Genomic DNA, 9,512 nt, shown 5'->3' with positions numbered 1-9,512 from the left:
ACCGTTAAGTACTTCATGAATTAATATGTTTCCTGTGCGAGAAGATGTGCAGCAAGGCATGCGCGTGCTATTCAATTTATGACTTATTAGTATCCCTTTGATAGCTATTGCACATGATAGTAGTCATCTGTTCTCCTCTTCCACCCAATTTATTTCATTATCATCATTCAAATTAGAGTCACTATCTATCCTATTAATAGATAAAAAAAAATCAAACATACTAAAAACACATATAAAAAGGATAGATAATATCAAACGTTATACATAATGTCAAACGATAATACAAGATATGAAAACAGTTGAAAACATAATACCACAATATTAAACGATAATGTGAAACATCATCCTAAAAATGGATAGATAAAATGAAATGGGAGAAAACACGATATGAATCATTCTACGATATGAATCATTCTTCCATAAGTAACTTAAGAAACTCCATCCTTGCCATGTGTGTCTTTGGAACCATAAAATTTTCACGGACTTGCTTTTTTAGGAAGATGCGTAATGCTTGGCTATACATCCTTAAACCTTCTTCAAATACTGGAAAACATGTCACATTGTCCATGCATTCTTGTGTCGTTGGTGAGTATTTATTCTGTGATGAAAAAGGTTGCGTGATTCGTGATGATAGTGCCTCCTATACATTATCTAGTTTATCCTCAAATGAGGAAGTTACAGAAGATTTTCCCTTGGTTGAACGGGTAGGTACGACATTATTCGGCTTCTTCCTTTTACTCGAACTACTTTGAGGGAAAAGATGTTTATCATCGTCGCCTAAATTCACTTCACCACTATCTTCTTTACCCTCATGATCTTCTTCATCTTCAACATTAGTTGGAACGCTATTGTTTTGACATTCAACAGGAGCCTTAGTCTTATCTCCAATGGCAACGGAATCTCGAAATAAAGGCTCATAATACACTTGATAAATCTCCAAATTTAAGTCCCTAAATTTGGCAAGATCTTTATCGCCATGTGTGTTAATGGCTCTTATTAGCAAATTTCACTAGGAAATCATGAAAAAGTAATAGAAAACAAAAGAATATATATAAAATAGTATTATCTTTATTTTTTCGTCCCACCACTCTGGTGATGCAACAATTGTTTTTCTCACGGGATCTCATCCAATGCCATATTAAATCCACATTAAACGATCATACACTTCCATTCTTTCTTCATAGTGTCCCATTTGTTTTTAAGTTGCTTCTTGTCAAAAGATTTTCCTGTTCATTCCTTAATCTTCTTCTCTATGTTTCTGTTAGGACTGAAAATCAGTGTTAAATTGTATTCGTCTTGAAAGTTAATTTTGTCTATAATTGTATAAGTCATCGTGTTTGACTTTTCTGTATACTTTGATTTTGACTTTCATCATAAGGGGGAGTATATAAAAATGAATGAAATGTTCAATTCCGAATGCTACAAGGGGAATATGTTGTAAAGATCAAGGGGGAGTGTTGGTCCCTTGAGGGTCTACAAGAATAGTAAGACAATTTGTAGAAGGGGGAGATGAATACAAACACAATATTTTCAAATTTAAAATATATATTGATAAAGAAGATCAATACAGATTTTACAAGATTGTTTGCGGAAAGATAAGGTAATAAAAACCTATCTAAACAATCTTTGGTTACATACGGGTTCTTAGCAATACAAGAAAAGAAATGTTGTAAAAAGAAGATCATTTACTTAAACTAGAAAATGGTTGAAGTAAAAATTAGGTTTAGAGAGTGAGTTGCGCCCACTCTGTATGGAGAAGAAACACTTCTATTTATACCAGTGCATTAAATGTTCATTTAATGCAATATGGTAGGGTTAGAGTGCGTGTCAAGCCTTAAGAGGAAGGCTTGTCCTTTGCTACAGTGAATAGTACAAAAAACATTGTTCATGAGCAGACATCCTTACCTAAAGTTGGTGGACAATAGAGTCGACTAGTCAGCTCCGTACCGTACTAACTTTCATAAGGGTATGGGTTTGTCCTTTGTGTGYATAAGGACAAGACAACAACAGTCGTGCTAAGCAAGCTTCCTTTGATCACTGAATGCTGGAATAATCTGAAGGTCACTTCAGCATTCGCTGAGGCTTGAGCAGTCTTCACACATATGTAGACAGGCTTGTAATCACTGAGTACCACTTCAGATCACGTACTCGCCAGTCTCTAATCTTCAGTTTCAGTCTTTGACATTTGCTGAAGGTTCTTTGGTGTGAGTGTTGTCTTCTTGAAGTATCGCTGTCTCTAATTGATATATAATACAAGTTCTTCAATGATCACTGAACAAACTCAATGATGATCGATGGAACTGGAAAGACATAAACATAAATACAACGTATAAGTGAAAAAGGATTATCATCAAATCACTGAGAGAGAGGATCAACAATCTCCCCCTATTTGATGATAACAAAGCAACATAAAGAAAGTTGTCTTATCAAATAATAGTAAGAAAAAGTTACATATAAAATACATGTCCCTTTTTACTATTTTGGGATTTTTTTTAGTTAGTCAATCTCAGCTTGAGAATTTTCCTTAAGTTATATCTAAGAAAATTACAAGTACGGAAACTGAAACTGAAAGCTTATTTACTGACTTATAGATTGTCAGTGAATGTGAAAAGTAACACTGGAACTCATAGACTTATGTCCCTATTACTTTTTTCAGGGATCTTTTTCAGTGAAGTACATGGAATACTCATTTTATTAATCATTGGAAATATTAAAAGTATTATAGTACATGTCTAATGCTTACAGATTATAAGTACAATCACTGAAAGTAGACATAGTACAAAAAGTTACAAGGAAAAGTGGATTGTTGTTATAAAGAGAAACTATTCTAGAACACTTAGATCTATGTAACCAGGTGCATCTTCACCAAGGTTTCTTTGACGTAGGAATTCCCTTCGTATCTTCATATCTACGACTTTTCCAGGCATGTTATCATCTATCCAGAGCAAGAGGTAAACCAGATGACCCATTGGACATAGATGTAGCTCTGACATTTTCTGAAATCTGACTTCACCTTCATAGTCAAGGAATATAACCCCTAACTCAGGTTTAAAATGCACAGAGTTGGGTGTATAGGGACCCTTATCTAGCAAGTCAAGATTCAACATAGAAATGTCTGTACTCTGGTGACCCTTCAGGACTTTATCTAAGGAGAACCTTGTTTCATGTTCATTTCTTAGGAATGGTCCATCATTAGGATCAGAGAGCTTGAGTTTCTTCTTCCCACCTTTCTTCAGAGATGGCCTGTTAGGGACCTTGACAAACCTGGACATCCTTTCGATGAGCTCGCTGATGGTGTCCTCAATGAGTGTCTTGTGTCTCGACTTGGATCACCAAATGGCTTGTCTGATCTCCATCCATTCGTTGTATCCATAACAGCCTAGGTAGGAAGGGTACTCAATAACGGCATCAAGATTGTCTCTGGTGATGAGCATTGAGACCAGTGTTCCACCGTCTTTAGAACGTCCGCTGATGCTGACGCTAATAATCAGACGGGGACTGATTCTCTTTTTCAACTTTGCTTCGCTCCATCGCTTGTCCTTTTCCATTAGCTTCAGGTTCTTTTCATGCGCAGCTTCTGCAATAGAAAGAAGTTTAGCCTGGGTTTGGATAACGTTCACCGTTTTTTTAGACTTTTTCTTAGGGAGGACCTTCTCAGCTAGTGACTTGGCCAGCTTCAAGTTGTCTTCAGTCTGCTTCTTTTGAAGCTCTAGCTCTTCTTCAGCCCTCAATGCCTCGAGTCTTTCAGCTTCAAACAAGAAGTCGAACTCACCACCACTAGAGGTACGAAGAGGAATTTTTACTCTAGTCTGGTCGAGTGACTCCTTTAGCTGAGACATCACCTGGTCTATAGGAGCACTGGAGACGGGGTGATCAGGTACCCGCTCCAGTCGACCGCAGGTTGTTGATGGAATATGAAGTTGATAGTTTGAAGTAATCACTACTTGAGAGGTAGAGTCTTCAAATAAAGGTTGTTGAGGGATATTGAACAATACCTTTAAATTTCCTTCTTCAGCGACTGCCTTGCCTTTCGACTTGGGGTCCTGGTTCCCTGATGGAGTAGATTCACCTTGCCTTTGCTCCCCTTGGGATGCAGAATCCCTGAGAGCAACTCCCTTGGTGACGGTTGATGGCTTCTGGTACTTGATGGTAAAGTCATCTTCATCATCATCGTCGTTGTCGCCATCTAGATCACTTTTGGGGTCTGGAATGGTAGGTTCATCATCATCTTCATCATCATCATCATCTTCATCTTTATCATCATCATCATCATCATCATCACCAGCATCAGTGATGGAAGGGGCATCATCCCTAGGGATGGTATCGACATCCTCAACTGGAGCAGCTTTGGTGGACGAGATTACAAGAGCAGCAACTGCTTCAGCTCTAGGAGCCTCAGCTTCAACTGCAACTGAAGCTGATATTGGACCAATGGTCTGGGAAGGAGCAGGAGAAGCATCGGATGATTCACCAGCGTTGGACCTCATCTCCCCCTCTCTGGCTAATACTTGAGAGAATTGGCCAGAGAGTTCGTCCAAGCGCTGACGCTGGAGAACCATTATCTCCTCTAGCCTTTGCAAAGCACTGGCTAGAGTTGTCATTGCCTCACGCGTCTCATGGAGCTGGGCGCGATCACTGGCAGAGAAAGAAGGAGGGATCATTGGAGCTGGTTGACGGACAACATCTAGGATCTGTTGAAGAAGACCAGCCTGCTGATCAGCGATAGCATGAGCATCATCAGCCCTGCTGTGAAGAACAACAATGGCATTGATGTTGGCTTGAACAGCTTCTTGGAGAGTCTGGAGATGACTCTTAACTTTTTGAACGTCCGCCTGGATAGTAAGGAAGTTCGCATCAAGATCACCCTGGCGGGACATCTCCTAGTGGACTTCGTTGATCCTGCAGAGGACGGTATCAACAGCTGGAAGGAGAAGTTTGATATCTGATGACATATCATAGTCATCAATTTCTTCATCTGCTCCATCATCTTTTTCACCCCCGTCCTCTTCCTCTCCTTGAGCATCAGGCTAATGCATCGAAGAAGGACCTGCAAGAGAGGAAATGTGAGCTAAGGGCTCAAGATTAGTAGAAAAGAACGGGTAGGAAGATGGAATACCTGAGGGGCCATCAATGACATCTAAAGGATTGTCACTGGCATGGTCAAACATGTCGTCGAGAGGATGGACATCTGTATGCTGAGGAGCATCGAGAGGAGCAACCTCAGGTCTAGTGGTGCGCGTCTCAGTATCAGGAAGGACGGTCGCTGATACATCATCGACATGTGTAAAGACCAAATAAGGAGGAGAAGAGAAAATGGTCGAGAGAGATGTGGGTGTTCAGCGGTGGCGGCACTGATATTCACACCTTCAGTGATTTGGGTCACTGAGGCGATTGGGGTAGGTACCGCTGATACGACAGTGATTGGAGAGATCACTGAAGAGCTAGGAAGGTTAGCAAAAAATGCCTCGGGGATAAGACTAGTTTCAATAATTGAAGCCTTTTGAGAGGGTCCAGTTAGAGACGTGGCTGTCCCCTTTTTGGACTTCTTGGCTCTCTGAGGAAAACCAAGAGTTGGTTGAGAGGGTCATTTTGAAGGGGTTTTGGTGGCTTGGCTAGACGCCGGGGGGGGGGGTTTACTTTTGTCGTGGCCACCAGAGTAGAAGAGGTAATGATAGACACAATAGAAGATAGTGCCACATCACTGTCCCTCAGCTTATGATCCAAAATCCTGGATCCAAGCTTGAAAACCTGGAGGTTTCCTTCCTTGGCGTAGAGATCTTTAAAGATCTTGGCAAACACCATTGATAGAAACCTGGTGTAAAGCACCATCTTTTCTCGCCGGCGCTTGTTCAGCTTGAGCACCAGGTCATTGAAAATGACCGCATCATAATTTATATTGCGACGCTGAATCACAGATACGCCTATGATTAAGGCGATCCTAGAGGCCTGGTCCTAGCCTCCAGTTTTTCCACTCATGCACAGGATGAAATGAGAAACAGGTATTGCCAGATGGCTGACATCCTGTTCTTCTCAATCTTCATCAAGGACTTCAGAGGGGCATTGGAGTTCTTTTTCATTGGCCACTGATAGCCAATGGCGTCGAGAAACTCGATGATCTCAGCGGTTGTTGGTTTGCTATCGTAGGGGACCTTGGGAAGGCGGAGAGCCAACCTGAGAGTGGTGACGCCAAAGTTCACTTCCATGCGATTGAAAGTGAAGTTGATCTGCTCCACTTGGCGTCCGGGCCTGACTTCGACTTCAACAACTTTAGCAGTGAACCAGAACTGCTGAAGGAGTTCTTTCACCATGATTGGCTCATGGTTGAGTGTGTAACCCAAGGACGACTGCTTGAGGAAGTCAGTTGCGTCTTGGTAATACGCCTTTGAAGAGGGTATCTCCAACAAGGCAATGTGGTTGTTGGCCTTGATGGAGATCTCGTCGATGGAGAATTAGGGTTTTTCAAGTAGAATGTGTGTAAAGAAACAAGATTATAATAAAAAAAGAGATGATTAAATAACCTTTATTGTCTAATGTATTAAGAGAACAAGATTCTTAAAATAGATTAAACGTTATAACAGAAAAGAAGAAGAAGAAGAAGAAGAAGAAGAAGAAGAAGATATCGACCTTAGTTGTGTTAGAGAAGAGGTCGAAAGAGCTTTGAAGATTTTAGAGGGTTCTTGCTTTGAGAAATTTTTTGCAGAGGTTCGATTAAGAATTTTGAAAGCGTAAAGAGAAAAGTGGAGAAGAAGTCTCATATTTATAAGTAGAAGGAGAGAGAAGAAATATGAGAGGGAAAAAGACGACGGTTCGGGAAAGTGGTCATGATGAAAAAGATACCACGTTCTCATCCATGATTGGATGGCATTAAATGAGGTAGCGTAATGAGAAAACCTTTTGCGCTTCTCAAAGCGTCGCGCATAGTAAATAGATAATGTCGTCATAAAGATGGTTCATTAACTATTTTCTTTTAAAAACAAAAAGTTTTTAAGAAAACGAAGAGTCATACAGCGTTTAACAAAACACTGATAAGACCGTTTAAAACATTTTATCATTGAAAAGAAAGATTCAGTGAGAGTTTTAAGACATTAGTGCCAGTGATAAAAGAGTCACTGAAACTGGCATTTAAAAAACGTTTTAATCACTGATAAGAAAAGGTCCAGTGATCGTTTTGAATTTTAAGAGAAGTATAAAGATATACTTAGAGATGTGGTCAGTGACAAGAGAATCACTAAGACCACCTTTTAAAACATCTGTTACTGAAGATGAAAAAGCTTTAGTGAAGGTTTTAAGTTTAGAAAAGAGAAGAGTAATCATACCTGAGAGAGAATAGATATATTTACTCAAAAGTTCAGTGTTAGAGATAGAACACTGAAGCATTTCACTTACTGAGTGATGCTTAATAGCTGAAGATTAATCTTCAATGTTCAACATGTGACAACTGTCAAATTTAAGCTTCCAAGTTAGCTCTTATTAAGTTTATATTAGTGTTATTGAAGATAATTTATAAGATTAGGAGTTAGTCAGGTTAGTTTAGTTAAAATTTTTAAGAATTTTCGGCAGTTGCTTAGAAAGTCTGGTTCCGACCCGAAATTATCTGAAACGTCCTATACAGTACCAAATGCTCTAATTTATACCCAATATATATAAAACACTAAGTTTTAGTGTTTTAGATGTAAAACCTTTTTATTTAAATAAATTTAGTCATCGTGGGCTTTTAAAGTGAAGAAAAATGTAAAAATTGAGAAATTGGGCTTTTGTGCATTTTGGGTTTAGTTTTTATAAAAAAAATATATATATTTGGGATTGGGTTGGGCCTCCCATGGCTGGCCATTCTCCCCCCATTTCCCTCCCTAAACCCACATATAAATACCTTCATTTTCTCTTAAATTCTCATAATTTCTCATTCCAATTCCAAAAACCCTCTCTTTTCTTTTCTTAGAAAACCCAAGAGTCATCTTCATCCCCTTCAACCACATTCAGCCGATTTTCTCATCTATCTTCATCATTTTGGCAAGATTTTGAAGATACAACATTTATCTCATCATCAATCAAGGTAATGCATTCATCTTTTCCTCTTTTCTTGCAAGTTTTGGGAGAAAAACCCACTTTATTGCATTCATTATCGTCTTTTCTATATGTTTCGAAAATCTTGAGTTTCAAGGTGAGATTACACACCAACAACATGTAAAAATGTTTACTTGATGGTGGTAATCCATGACCCAAACATTAGAACTCAAAAGGTAGGAAGAAATCATGATTTTATGTGGTTTATATCTTAAAAACTTCATATTCTGTTGCTGACAGATTATGTGCTTGTGCACAAATCGTTTATATCTTGTAAATGGTTTGTTCAAATGTCATGAGGTTTCTTTTAAAAGTTTATTCACGGAGTTGGGGTTGCAATGCATTTGGTTTCACTCAAAAACATTGAGTTTTGACCCCYCAAATACTCAAAACATTGTATATACGTATCAGAGAGTTTTTCAGTTGGTAAACCCTACTTTAAATGGTCATAACTTTCTGGATAATCATCAAAAATTGTTGATTTTTCTTCTGCATGTTAGTTTAATGAGATAACTTTCAAATGCCACCGATTTCACTCGATATGGTGATGATTTGAGGTTTCATTTACTTAAAATAAGATGAACATGCAATCTGTCCTATTTTGACAGATTTGTATATGTGTGTTCCATCGATCATATCTCTCTCATAACTCAATGAAAAAGGATTATTCTTCTTTTTGAGAGTTAAATTTATGTATTGTCTCCTACAAGCAAGTGGAATCACATAAAATTATGGAGTATTGATCTCCAAACACCTAAAACTCTATTGGTGTGTAAACTCTGAGACCACCAGTAGGTAACTTCTAATTTGTATGCTAGTATCTTTTTCCTTGTTTGTCCTTAATGTATTATTCTTCTTCTAAAACTTTCTTTTATGAGTTAGGATTCATTTGAATCCAGTCTCACTAAAAAATACGATGTTTTGAGGCATGAACCGATTTTTATAAGTTAGGTGTGCAATCTGTCAATTGATGGCAGATGTGTGCATGTGACTTTAAGGTGTCATATCTTCCTCTCAACTTATCCAAAATGAGTTATTCTTAGTTTAAAAGTTTCGTATAAATGTTAGGTTTCCAATCCAACTTGAATCTTTGCAGAACACCAAGTAGAACTCTTTTTATGAGTGTATTACTAACATGGTGCAATCTGCCATTTCAGTTGTGATAAGTTTCATTGCATGAATTATTTGAAGCATCATCTCTTACCCAATATTCATGAAATTTGGTCACGGTAGCTATAACTCAGTGCTATAAACCATATAAAAAGATGGGAACTTATTTCATTCTTTAAGTCTCTTTAATGGATCATATTTGTAACCTAAAGTTTCTGTCCAGAATCTGAAATTCTGGATTTGGATAAATATTGTAAAACTTGTTATTCCATGGGATTATAGCTATATTTCCGGTATAAATTAACTCTTTAATGAGCATATGGACATTATATGTACTT

General features: G+C 38.2%; 1 pseudogene; it reads right to left on the bottom strand.

Moving 5' to 3' along the window:
- Positions 1–409: 409 nt before the first annotated feature.
- LOC112517680 overlaps positions 410–9,512 on the bottom strand; it is a 10,949-nt pseudogene continuing 1,846 nt past the window's right edge.

Source organism: Cynara cardunculus, assembly GCF_001531365.2.
Source record: "Cynara cardunculus var. scolymus isolate 2C chromosome LG 9, CcrdV1, whole genome shotgun sequence".
Taxonomy (NCBI): Eukaryota; Viridiplantae; Streptophyta; class Magnoliopsida; order Asterales; family Asteraceae; genus Cynara; species Cynara cardunculus.
This window is presented reverse-complemented; position numbering and strand designations above follow the sequence as displayed.